This window comes from Ostrinia furnacalis, unplaced genomic scaffold (genome assembly GCF_004193835.3).
Source record: "Ostrinia furnacalis isolate ACB-3 unplaced genomic scaffold, ASM419383v2 OfSCF7245, whole genome shotgun sequence".
In the NCBI taxonomy this organism is placed as follows: domain Eukaryota; kingdom Metazoa; phylum Arthropoda; class Insecta; order Lepidoptera; family Crambidae; genus Ostrinia; species Ostrinia furnacalis.
In genome coordinates, this window is record NW_021137484.1 from 583806 (window position 1) to 598267 (window position 14462).

The window sequence follows — 14462 nt, forward strand, 5'->3', positions numbered from 1 at the left end:
GCTGAACATAGGCCTCCCCCAATGCTTTCCATGTTGATCGATTGGTAGCGGCCTGCGTTGTTGATGTCGATGTTGATTATTATTAGTAGTAGTACTTAAGAATTTATAATTACCTATAAAAAAAGTTTTTTAAGCTATCAATTTCAAACCCCAATATAATTACTTACTTGCAGACACACCATAGCGAGATTTGAAACTGAAAATGCATTAAACTTCAGTACACACCAGCAACCAACAATAAGGCTGAGTTGCACCACCTAACTTTGACCGTAACTTTAACGATAACCGGTGTTTTTTGTATGGAGTTTGACATATTTTTGACGTTTGTCAAAGTTAAAGTAAGATGGTACAACCCAACCTAAGTGGCTTAAATCTAAACCACTCTCTCAATACCCTAGAAAATGTATCTATGGTAGATATATTTTGTTTTCATGAGACATAAAACAGCAGATTAATACAGAATACGCATAATGGACACGACCACCAATACGAATTCACAGACAATTCTCAATATACCCGCCTATTCAGTGCCAAACGTAGAGCGTACAAAGTGGCATACTTTCCATTGCCAGCATTCACTGCTTCAATTAGCGAGCATTCAATTGCTGATCATGAACATTGCAGAACGTTCTGAACGATAAATCTATAAATGCGTCACGTTTAGATGTGATGTATGCATACTTGCTGTGGGTAGGTACTGGATTTTATTGGAGAGAGATAGACAAACTTCGTGGGTGTATAGGTAAGGTAATTTTACCCTAAGTGAGCTACTTTTTTAATTGATTTTTCGAGCGTGCGTGATTCAATTGATGATCATATTAATAGGAAGAAGCCGTAAAAATATATGTAAGTTAGCAGGCAAGATTGATATTATCTCACAACCTTTCAGTTTCAAACTTATTTTTAAGCATGTAACAAGTAATGCGTACGGCAAGGTCTCATAGCAGATATTGAAATCAAACTAGAATACTCTTATAAAAATGTTATTAATTTGTTTTAGCTGAGCTCAGCCACAAATAGTACCTACACCCAAAGTAAGATTAAAACCCACATTGTTCTGACGTGGTATATTCTATGTAAACTAATTAGGCCCAATGGTTTTCTAGTTTTAGGTTTAGCTTTGACTTTGAACAAAGTGGTCATGAGGAGAACGATCTCTTTAAAAGCCTTTTCTTACTAGCCATTCGCCTCCTGATTTCTCGGAGAAGAATTTATTTACAAATAACAAGCTGTACGCTGCCATCTTGTCACGGCGTATATGCCACTTGCGTGCCACATATACGCCACGTCAAGACAAATCGCTAGTGTAAAAAGGCTTTAAAGGATGCATAAGGCTCGACGCACAGTTTGCAAGGAACTTCACTCACTGGACGATAAACAACTCTATAAAGGGTCTTTGTTCGGTTCTCTGCTGGCATAAGTAATAGTAGAGATGGGGGAGTATCGATAAAACGTGTCGAGGCTATCGATTTTTTGCATTAGGGAAATTGGAATAACATCTGATAGCTGTTTCGCGGAACGAGGATAGTGGATTTCAGAGTCTGTGGTTTGCAAAATGGAGTGATGTAGATAAAATTCACTTTGAGGTAAAAGCTCTTTTTAGGTAAGTACTACTTTCAATGGTATTCTGTCCATATGATGTCGTTCCTGACAGATTAGCAAGCTGAAGTAGCAATGGGCAGGGCATATAGTACGCAGAACTGACGGCCGATGCCGGAAGGTTCTGGAATGGAGGCCGCGTATCGGAAAACGCAGCGTGGGACGTCCACCTACAAGGTGGACCGACGACATCGTAAAGGTAGCAGGGAAGCGCTGGATGCAGGCCGCTACCAATCTATCAACGTGGAAAGCATTAGGGGAGGCTTTGTTCAGCAGTGGACGTCCTATGCTGAAATGATGATGATGATGATGATGATGTCGTGCGCTGAGTGCCCGAGCAACTGCACGAAGGAGGATTTTATTAATGCTGCTGACCACGCCACTCTTGTAGCGGAGTTTTGGGCTGACATTGTGTGGTTTTGTTGTCGATACGATAAGAAGAAGAAGAATTGTATCTGGAATGACTTGTTAAAGTATATCTGCCATAGAAGTGGTTTTCGAGTTCTACAGTTGAGACCGCAACTCGACAGGAGGAGCAGCGGCATACGTTAAATTGGTAAGTTAAAAAATATCTAAAATAACGTAATGGTGTTGTGCCAGTTATACCAAATTCACATTTTCAAAAGACCAGCTTAATAACTACGACTAATAAAAATCTGTTTGTATGGAAAACAATCTTATAAAAACTAATGATACACCAATAAGCTTCGTCCCACTTTCACAGTTAATAATGCTTTGGTCAAGGTCGGAAAGTTTCGCGAAGCAATAAAGAAAGGTCTCAATTACAAGCGATGTTTATCGAAGGAAAAAACAACAACAGTGGAAGTTAAGTTGTTTATTCTGTACGATCTGGTGGATGAAATATTATGCTACAATACCACTAACCCATAAATAAAATTGTCGAGTAAAACTTTTTAAGGAAGCATAGAAAATATTGTGACTATTTTGTATCACTTTTGACCATACTTTTGTCTTCTAAAATATGTTCTTCATATTTTTTTTATGCATAATAAGACAGGAATTTGACCGCAATCGCACCTGGTGTTAAGTGGGATGCAGTCTAGGATGGTGCATATTATTATCTGCCCGGTAGGTAAGTGCCTATTCACTCTCGCCTTGAAAAGTACAAATTTTGCTACAAATAGTAAAAGTATTTTGCTACTATCCATCTTAGCTCATCTTTTTGGGGTCATGCCTTAGCATAGTGCCCTTTGACCCATTGGGATATTTTATGCTTCCTTTTTCCTTATACCCTTCTTCCCCTAAAATTTACTCATCTAAACGGTTATGTGATTTGGATAAAATAATTCTATAATAATCTTTCTCATGGTAGACATATTTGAATTACCAATAGTAACAGTTTAATTCGAAGAAAAGTAAAAACCTTTGCAAGTTTTAAATATCGATAAAAAATGTGTCCCTGCTCTACTATACTTGGAATGTGTGGCCTCATCTTCATAAACTAGAGCTGAGCCTCCTTCAAAATTGACGGGCGGTATAAAAGTAATTCAATGTAAATAAAGCCTCTGTGAAGTTATTTACCAGATTATTGTATAATATCAAAGAACAGGGACAAGCTTCGCAAGTATGTTTCAATATCAATAGCGCAAGGCTCACAGTGTAATAGTAGAATATGTTTATACATAACTGTAGCAAATACAAGCAACATTGTCGCAAAAAATGAATGTTCCACCTGAACAATGGAACAAAATGAACCTCGATTTCATGATGCACTGACAAAAATATGTTATTTTATGGATACGAATAGCGTTTTGACATGTGAGTCGACGCTAGCGAATTCCAAAGATATAATTATTTCAATAGTTTTTTTTAACTGGTATTTTGCTACCAGAACCAATGTTTTTTTTAATTGTATGTTAAGTTATTAATAAATTACTTTTATTGAGTTTAGAGATGTTGAAAACTCATTGAAAATTGAGAGCTGTATATAGTAATTGCTAATTATCATAAAATAAACACAAAACAAACAAAAAAGGATCATATCCAACCGTATTCATCAACAATAATCCCTCATAAAGTACAAAACATACTAATAATTCTTAAAAACTTCCGCCATACTTTGTTTACGATTGCAATAAAAGCTGCCCCGGGTTGTTTTACGGGCAAGAAGGTCCGGATCCTTTATCAAAAAGTGGTAAAAAAATGGAGGGTAAGGAGGGCAAGTGAAAAATAACATCTCTTATCGTATCAGAGGCCAAACATTTGGGTTAGAGATGGACTTGATAGTCGTAGACCGTAAGATAGTAATAATGTGATTGTAAAGAACATGTTTGATTGATTGTGATCGTTTGAAGCCTAGGGTTGGACTTAGCCTTCTTATCAAAGGTCAAATAGATTTATCGATCGTCGATCTGTTTTAATGGTTTCAATTTATTATTTAATGGACTTTAGTGTACAAATTTGGTGTTATTTTGTGTTCTAAAGTGCAGTGAAGTGGTAAATTATAAAAAACATTGAAATACTTCGAGTTTGAGCGCGCATCGAGTGTCGAGTGGGTTGTCGTATGAACAACCCGCTTTGGACCCGGTGGCGTCTTGAAACCTGCTTACGGGCATACTTAACTCCACGGAATCCATGAAAAATCAATAGAACTGAAACACCCACGTTCTATTGATAACTATGTCAATTTTCACTCGACATTGGCAGAAATAAACCTCCCAGAGAGGGTTGGTTGCCATAAAAAAAATAAAAATAAAAATAAAAATAAAGGTCAAATATTTGGGTTAGAGATGGATTGACCCGTAAGATAGTATTAATGTGATTGTTAAGAATATGAGTTGTCATGTCTTTGCTTATAGATTTTTATTCTTTCCAATTTCTAGGTAATACTTTAGAAAGCTATCTATCAGTCTTCACAAGAAATAATAATGTTATACCAATGCAGGGTGAAAATAGTTAATGATATGCCTACCAGAAAATATAAATTTACCAGAAAATTTAAATGCTTACTCACAGAAACGAAATCTCAAGAAATTTTCGTTTCGACAAATTGCATATTAATACCGCCTTTGAAATCCTTTTATCTCTTTTAAAATAAAATAATTAGCACTTTCTTAAAAAATAACATGCCAAGTGGTATAATCTTCGTTCGTTCGTTTCAGCCAAATGACGTCCACTGCTGGACAAAGGCCTCCTCCAAGGTTTTATAATATAGGTGGTATAATCTTATTTTGTTATAACTTCACTCAAATTAGCTGTTTTAATTAGATATTTCAGCGAAATAATAAAATTCTCCACTCAATTTTTCAAAATTACAAGGTATTGAGTATTTTTTATTAAAACCAAATAACTTGTTAATTTCCCCTATTTCCTCTGATCTGATGTTACGAAACACGAAATTTTCCTTATCTTTTTTCAATAATAAAAAAATAATGAAGCGTTTGAAATGTAAAGCTTTTATAATAACGTGAAAAATACTCAGTAAGAACAAATAAAATATTTATTATATCGCCATTTTCTTCTTTGAAATTTTTCTTCCTGATGTTAATAAAAGATTTGAATGAGGTAATAGAATGAATTAAATACAGTTACAAATTGCGTAATCAGACACCCATAGTTTTGTCGGCCGATAGTTGGGTCGGTTTCGAATTTGATCGGTGTAATGTGCGCCGCACTTCCTTAAATTTTTCATACTGATTAGCAACACAACCAAACTATCGGCCAACTAAAAGTCTGTAGTTAAGTTTCTTTCTTTCAAATTAGTTAAATACGAGTAGGTATTGCGAAGACAACTTTGCTTGTTTCTTTTTTCAACAAATAAAACTAAATCAATTCTTAAAGCATTCGTTGCGAGCACTTCCCCCTTCGTAAATAATATAGATACGTTACCGTTTCTAAAGATCACTGAAACTTAAAAACAAATCAAAATGTTTTAAGATGGGCTACAACAATGCGATTGTTGAAAGCTGAAATTTGATTTGTGGTGCCATGTAGTGATTAAACTAACTCCCTATATTGTATCGGTTCTAATAATTTAGGTCAGATCAGCAAGTAGGTACCTGGATGTCAGCATCGCAGGACCGGCTGGTGTGGAAATCCTTGGGGGAGACCTCTGTCCAGCAGTGGACGTCATTTTGGATGAAATAAACAAACGAACGAACTAGTAGAAGACTTTTTTGCTGCCAATACCTCTGACAGGACTTTTTGGAGTCGACGAGATTTAATAAGTGCCCGTCAATTCATGGAATTATAATTAACTTCTTCATTCATTCACTTTACTTACTCGTTGATTAATTCTTGCAACACCCTTCTTAGACTAAAGAGAAAAATTCCACGAAAGACTTTTCAATTTATGAGGCCTCCTGGGAATAGAACCCAAGACTAATGAAGTGATAAATTAGTGAAGAAAAACGCAAACGAACTGATGATCTGTATAAGGTTGAAGACAAACGTCTTATGAGCTTTTTCCAACGAAGACATCCCGTTTTTTGCAGGAACTGTTTTTTACAGGATCTCGTTTAGTAAGTAGTACACTTGTTATAAGATTAATAAAACATTTATACGAACATCCCGTTTGCAGGTGTCTCGCAAAAAACCGATACGTTCGAATTTCAAACACACATTGAATATGTGTTTCTCACGACGGTCCAGTTTTGCGGGATCCTACATTACTGGATTCCGAAAAAACTGAATTGCCTTGGGAAAGGGACCAAGATCTGCATCTTATTTTTTTATTTTATTTTAGAGCGAGTCTATGTCCAGTAGTGGACTTCCATTCACTGATGATTCAACTGTTCATCAATAATGTTCTAGAAATATTCATTTCATTCTCAAAAGCAATAAAGTTGAAAACGATGAAAGAGGAATTAAATTCAGTCATAATAAGGCAGTAAATATTTATCACAGTCCCCCTGAATCAATGTTTACTTATCTTATGAGATTTAATTATACTGCTCCGGATGCAAACAGAACACTGTTTCATAAACGATGTCTTGCAAAACATAATCAAGGCATAATTACAATCTCATCAACGTTCATATGCAAAAGCTCCAGAATTTCCTTATCCTATCCGTTCACCGCAAACCACACGACAGGGTTATTTCTTCATACACTTTTTGTCCCGCTCACACTGAGAAAAAGGGTGTTGTTGTCTCCCTCGGCTCGAGATACAAATTTTCTAAGTAGTGATGTAACTGAATCTGGAGTCGATAGAAGTCTTACTTACATTGATCATGTCTTTACTGAAAAATATTCAGATTAAAATAATTAATATTATAGCTCGACTCCGACTCGAGATCAAACTAGTCTATTGTGATGAAGCCACTAGAGTAACAGTAGCATTAGCTAAACTAACTAAATATTTAGCTTATTGTCACTACCTACGAGGGATAAACTTTTAAGATAACGGCAGTTAGTCCGATCAAGTATTTAATTTAATAACTCATCAACCTAAGGTGATCAACATGCCTAGGAAAACAACGGAAAAATCAAATGTGATTTCACTAGCAAGACTACTCTACAAACTATAATAATAAAAATTCTTGACACTTGACAAAATTATCGATATTTCTTGACTCGGGCACAACACTAAGCCAAGATACAAATTTCCAAAGAATCCCCGGCTTCGCCTGACTACGCTATTTACGCTCGGTGAGACCAAGTGTTAGTACAAAGGGATAAAAGTAAATAGAAAGTCTTTGTAAGTGCTATGAAAGTTTAAGGAAGCTTCTAAGTGTGTGAGGTATTGAGATAGAATTAGGCTTGACTTTTTACTTAAAATGCCAGCAAAAGTCTCTATCACGCGCCGAGTTGTAAACTTTGAATTCCCTTGATAGTTTACGCGATAAAAATAGGATGGTGATGACGATAGTTTACTGTTTTGTTTCAAATGTATTATTTAGAGCTCTGCAACTTTCTTTTGTTTTTCATTAAATAATAAATGATCCGACTCTATTCAGAGCAAACGTACATTGATACATTAAAATAAAACTCTATAATATTATTTGGTTAATCTCGTACATTATACGTACGTACATAGACGTGTATTATAATGCTTGATTTAAACCAATTTGACGAAGTTTAATTTTGTTGTAATGAAAAGAGACGAATTAGTAGGTACCTACTTAAATTCGTAGTTAAATTAGTCACAAAAAATGCGAAACAACAAACTTTATTTAGCTTTATTTGGAATCATGCAGCTATTGAGAGAATGTGTGTATATTTTATTATGTCGTATAATATAATATACAAAACACCCGTTTCCAAGGATAGCCACTATAATTAATGACAAATAAATACTTAACACAATGAACACTACTGTGAACCATCACGAATGAGCCAACACTTCGCTTGAAAGCAGTGACTATTGTACGAATTATTCTGGTATAACGCCCCTGCAATCTTGCGGCCGCGTCTCCTTTGAAAATTATTTACGACGCCCGACTTGGTAAGACGACGGTCACACACAGGCGGTTAAAGCGGAATTCTGAGCGGAGTTCTAAGCGGAGCCTATGCGGAATTCTGAGTGAAACCTTGAGTGGAGTCTTGAGATGACATCTGAGTAGTCGCGAGCAGGATCTAAAACTGATTACTGCTATCTTGAGTAAAAAATAAATTTCAATTACACACACACAACCTTAGCATTAAACGGGAAAAGTATGTACCTACAATGCAATGTAAAATGTTAAAGTTGTTAGATAACTTTAATTTTTTATTTTATTTTAATTGCCCCTTGAATCAAATAATATAAGTGAGTGCAACATGATGCACAACGTTCAATTTACCAACCTGTAGCTATAGCACGTAAAGATCTGTCTGAAAAAAAGTACCACAGTACCTACGCGTGGACTACAGAGTATGTACGAAGGTTCTGATATATTGTTTTCCATTAGATTTTATTTCATCCACCTATGATTGATGCATTTTAGTTGCTTTGTAATTAGAGTTTTGACTTCTTTTGGTATACGAACTTACACGCACGCTACATTTCACGCATCAATGACGAATAGACGTGCGTAAATGTACACGCATGTACGTGCTTATAAAAACTGCCTGCCGCTCATGTGAAATAGCCCTTTGCAAGACGTTTTGTCATTTCGTTTGAGGAAAAAGTTGGCAAGTGATGGCATGAGGGGCTCAATATCTCTTGAGTGCGTTGGCACGCAATACATGCTTCGGTACAAGGTCATGTCCGATACGAATTGGAACTGGAGAAAAAGTGGTGACATGATTCCTTTGCTGTTTTCTTACCAATATAAAAATAATGGATGATGTCGTCATATTATACGTACCTGAAATAAGAAAAAATATTGTTATTTTTCATGTAGGTACTTTTGCTATGCAATCATAATAATGCCAAAATTATACGTAAAAACCGCATCATAATTATAGTACAGTAAGTATACCTACCTATATGCTTATATTTGTATAAGTATATAGGTAGGTATACTAAGAGAAGAAGAAAAAACCATGCGAGTACAACTTTTGACCATTACCATTAAAATCTAATTAAGATTTAACGATGATTGTACTTTAAAATAGAAGCTGACTGAAACTAAATGAATACTGAAACTGCCAGAAAAAACATCAGACTAACTACAAGGGACAATCTAAATCTATGACTCTTTTTGAATTTTCTTACGACCAAATCTTACTTTTCTAACGGTCATAAGTTCTCTTGAAGCTATTGCACAAAAAAATACGGCTTTCAGCAATGCTATATTTATATTGTACGATGTAATTCTTATGAAAAGTTCATTATTTCTGAGTAGCCTCAGTAAACAGTTCCCAAGGGTACGCAATAAACTTTCCCTGTAACAAACCAAAGTCTCCGCGGTTGGACCCGCGGGGGCAAGTCCTTAACTATTCGTATATAACTTGACAGTGCTGTGATGAGTTATCATGATAATGTCATAAGCTGTCAAACTGACTGAGTGATGTCAGATGTTTAGGCGACTCGTTAAACTGACCAAGATTGTGGCCTTAATTGATACCAGAGAGAAGAACATACTTAGTGTTGAGGCGCATGATGTTGTGATGAGTTATCAAGATAATGCCACAAGCTATCAGTCAGATTTAATGATAAGGCTGGGTTGCACCATCTTACTTTGACTTTAACAAACGTCAAAAATCTGTCAAACTCCATACAAAATACGCCGGTTATCGTTATAGTTACGGTCAAAGTTAGGTGGTGCAACTCAGCCTTTAATGTTTAAGTAACTCGATCATCATCATCATTCCAGCCACAGGACGTCCACTGCTGAAGATAGGAATCTCTCAATTATTTCTAAGACGCTTGTTCAAATAAACCCGAAGACATTTAACTTCAGATCATTTTAACCATTGCTCATTTCGACGTTCATACTTTTTGCCACACTAACAGCCGGTCCGTATGGACATTTTGACACCTGTGCCTCTACCATGAGTTTACCTACCGAGCATCTCGCTATCGAAGGCGTAAAAAAATGTATGGCAAATTGTACAGCGCCTCTAGCGGTTAGTAGCTGAACCACAGCAAAACTNTATATAAAACGACGTACCCAGCTCAAAATTCGTATCACTCTTGATAGTGAGCTGTACTTTTGTAATAAGTCTTTTATAATGCTTTCTTGTTCTGTGCTCTGAGTAGTTAAGTTGACTTGTGTGTTGTTTCTTGATTCTTCGTTTGTAAAATAGGTTTCTTGTTCAGTCTTTTCGTCCTTGAATGACGATAGCCAAGCCGGTCCTTGCCACCATAGGCTATGTTGTAGTAGTTGCGATGGTGTTATGCCTCGGCTGGCGCAGTCAGCGGGGTTGTCGGCTGACTTTACATACCGCCAATGTACTAAGAACTTTGTACTTGAAGTATGTACTTTGTACATACAAAGAGAGTTAGGTATCTAATAAGCTTCCTTCTGTGTTTACCTGGTATTAGTAGCGCTAAATTTAGGTTAATTATATAAATAAAAATGAATTGTTGTTCGTTAGTCTGATTATAACTGGAGAAAGCTCCAGTACACCATGTTGATAACACTTATAAACAATCGCAACACTCACGTCAAGCAGTATGGCGTAATAAAGTTGAAACATATTCACTCCGAAAATGGCTATAGTAGGTAAGAAGCTGTCAATCTATTATCAAAACGTTCGAGGGTTGCGGACTAAGTGTTTAGAACTTTATAATAGCTTGTTGTGTATGAACTATGATATAATCATACTCACNCTAAGTGTATGACTAGTGATATTATGAATATCAATGATTATGTTTTTAAATATGTAGGTTTTAAATTTTTTATGAAGAATGATCATTATGGTATCAAATTGTATGAGAAATATTTTCGGACCTCCAATGATAGGAATTGAAAAGTTATGTAAGAAAATGCGCCACCAGAAAAAGTGAACAATCCTTTTCAACACTCCGCGAACCAACAGTAAACAAACTTATTATCTTTCTCAAACCAAACAGTAACGCAACTTTAAAACTGACTCTAACATCATGAAACAAGGTTTAAAATCGTTTACGTTAAATTTAACAGCTGTGAATGGGGGCGCCTCCAAGCTAGGGTTGGCGCAAATATTTTACGCCGGCAGGGTTGTCCGTGAAGGCGGACATGATTGATCAAAGTCGTTTGTCAGTCTCGCGTCGCGACTGTTGCTAGCCCTGCGATTAGCACATGATTCTGGCCGTCTAATTCGGAATCGGGTTTTGATAATGGAACGCCGTTGTTTTAAATTCAAAAAAGTGAGCTAAATCCTGGTGACATAGAAAGTGACATGAAATATTTATTTTTAAATTATTCAAATTTCGAACACCATTGCTTTCAATTTGAATTTAAAGGTTCAAAAAATAGCATTGGAAAGCGGGGATTTGTTTTTTATGTGTGTTTAAACGTTTTACTCATTTATTGAAAGGAGTTTTAATTACTGTTTGTGTCACACTCGGTTTCAAGACCGTGAAATGTGAAAAAGTTAATAAAATATATGTAGAGCTACATAATTTGATTTGATTCATTACCGAACTAACTAAACAGTGTTCATTTAATTACTGCAAATTCTTGAATGTTGGTAAATCTCTCAAAATTAATGTTCGTTATTAATGATTATTTAGAGATATTGCGGTTTTAATTAGCCTCGTGTGTGACAGGAAACAACTTTTGCAATAGTGTTTAAGTTTATTATTTATTATTAGAGTACACTTACGAGAAATTAAACGAGATTTGCTATTAAATTATCGAATTCCTGCAGATTTTCAGTTAGAACTGGTTGATTTGCTGGTTAGAACTTAAAGCTCCTGGGTTCAATTCTCCATTGGTCAATATAAAACAGATCTTGTCCAAATTGGTTTAAGTATCTAACAGTCTGATGTTAAGACTAAACATTTTGATTTTGATTTTGAAAATTGCTTTTATTACAAAAAAAAATAATAAGATGCCACAGTTATGCTTTATGCTATCATCTATACTAGTTTCTACGCCTGTAAACAATCGAAATATTAAATCAACCGACTGAAGTAATACAATATATTGTCATGGACAATATTGACTACCTGTCAATCGAGACGTAAACCGGACAACAATACTATTTACGATATATCAAAACAGAAAATCCAATTATCCACCGATGAATATTTACTATAGGGTAGGGGCAATAGTATAAATAAAATAATAGACCGATTGGATGCGGTCTTGGTCCCCGAGTTACGATGCAAAACGCCCGATCGTATGCACACCGACGACCCGCTTTATGCGTTTGCACTTAATAATGACCAAGAAAAAAGTCCTATAGCAATAAACATTCAAAAAGGGAGATGTACAGACATTACCCGCGAATTAAAATGCGGAATCACGTACATTAAAGCTTGTCCCGATCTTTTTTTCAATACACTTATAAATGCGGACAGCGGAGTGCGTGGAGTGGTTAGTCGATTACCTTTTTTTGCGATTTAATTGTTTTTCCATCTGTTTGTTGAGCACCGCCAGCTAAAACACTTGATTCGTTTTTTTATGTAAGCAATTAAAATTAAAACGGTTTTGAAATTGCGCACCGTTTTGTTACTGGCACCGCCTAAAATTAATTAGGCGTACTCGTGAAATCAGCTGGTTTTGAATAAAACGTGTGAGCTGATAATTGGAACAATTAAATCTGGTGATCTGTAGTTTGAATTTCGAACGGATTAGCTCACAGCGGCAACGGTGCCGGAGCCCTGGGAATCAATTGTGACTTTGAATTCGCGGATTCTTATTTTAACTGTGAAAAAACAAAACCCGATCGTTACAAATCATTGCAGATATTCACAAAACAGTATTCGATTTTTCAAAAATATATTTTTGTGTAAATAAATACTCCACATATTTTTGTTCTCAATCGTTAGGTTGCAACGTTAAAATTAATGGAACCCTGTCTAATGGTCGATTCTAATTCAAAAAATTGTCGGCAAATGTTGGCATTTCAAATTCACGTACGTAAATACATTCGGGGCTTAATGAAAATACCTACCTGGCTTTCATGGACCTAATTGAATACAATTTTTCCGTGAATAATAATTATAGATGATTGCCTCACAGATAGTCTGTATTTATTAGATGTTCTGAAATATTAGGGGTAATAATGATAGATTGAGGAAATTATAATGATGGATTGAATGACAATAGTAAATAGTAAATTAATCACAATAGAGAACTATTATTTTTTGCTGTCGTGAGATTTGAAAGAACTAAGATCATAAACTTAGTGTTAAATTTCATCAGCTACTATTGGTCTGACTTAGCTCAATTGACTGGCACTTAACGTGCTCTCTGAAAAACATTGTACTCTGTATTATACGAGTGTGAACGTCGTCGTTAGAGAGTGCGTCAAAAAAATCTATGAAGATTTTAGTTCTTGAAAGTATTCGCTAGAGACGCTGTACAATCTGTCATACATTTTAATGTAATGTTTTTACACAGATGACGTTTGGTGAAAACTCACATCACTAAGCCCTCTGAATCACATAAGTATAAGGTTGAACTGACTTAAAGTAATTTTGTTGTCACTACAAGGATGGACATTTTGGACTGAATGTCCATCCCGTTACGTCACTGTTTGTTAGTAAAGTCGGATTCTTTAGAAATTTCCCTATATGTAAACAAATATGGCCAACTGACATTAAAACATTTATAATCTGTGCCCTAGTGAGGCGACAAAACCTCTCGTTAATCGCGGTTTGAAATTATTGTAGTACTTACGTACCTATAGAAAGAATTTATAATGCTTTATAAAGCAGTGCATTAAACAATTAGTAGTACATTCAATGAAGAAAAAATACATTGTTGATTAAGACCCTATTTAAATGCAATCAGTAATAAAAATGATTGAATAATTGAAATAAAATCGATTAAATTTACCGATTATTGTCTATGACTTACAGGTTACAACACTGATGTGTCAGAGACAACATGGAGATAACACATAATTTTAAACTTCAAGTCAATTTGACAAGTCTCACAAATTTTCAACGTCCGGTCCACATATTTTGCTAAAATAATTTGTTTAAAGATTGATTCCAAACTTGTATAATCGTGAGAATAAAGTTGGTTTCATGGGCTTGTGAAATAATGTGTATGATATTATGAACATGTAAGTGATTATGGTGTTATTGTGTGCACAAGTGTTTGTTTACATTTGAGGAAATTTCTAAAGAATTTAGGTATATCTCCAATTCTCTATCGCCAAGATGGTGTCGCTCATGATTACTAGGATCTTGCTTCGATCGGGAGATCTACCAAGATCGGAAATAGGATCGGATCTCGTGTGTTACAATATTATTGGGAATAGCAGTTTTGTAAAACTTGTCTTAAGGCACCCAAAGACAGATTATAGTGCAGCAGCCGTTATTACAACCTTAAGCATTTTAGTGGCCATAAATGACTCTTTACTTTACGTAACAC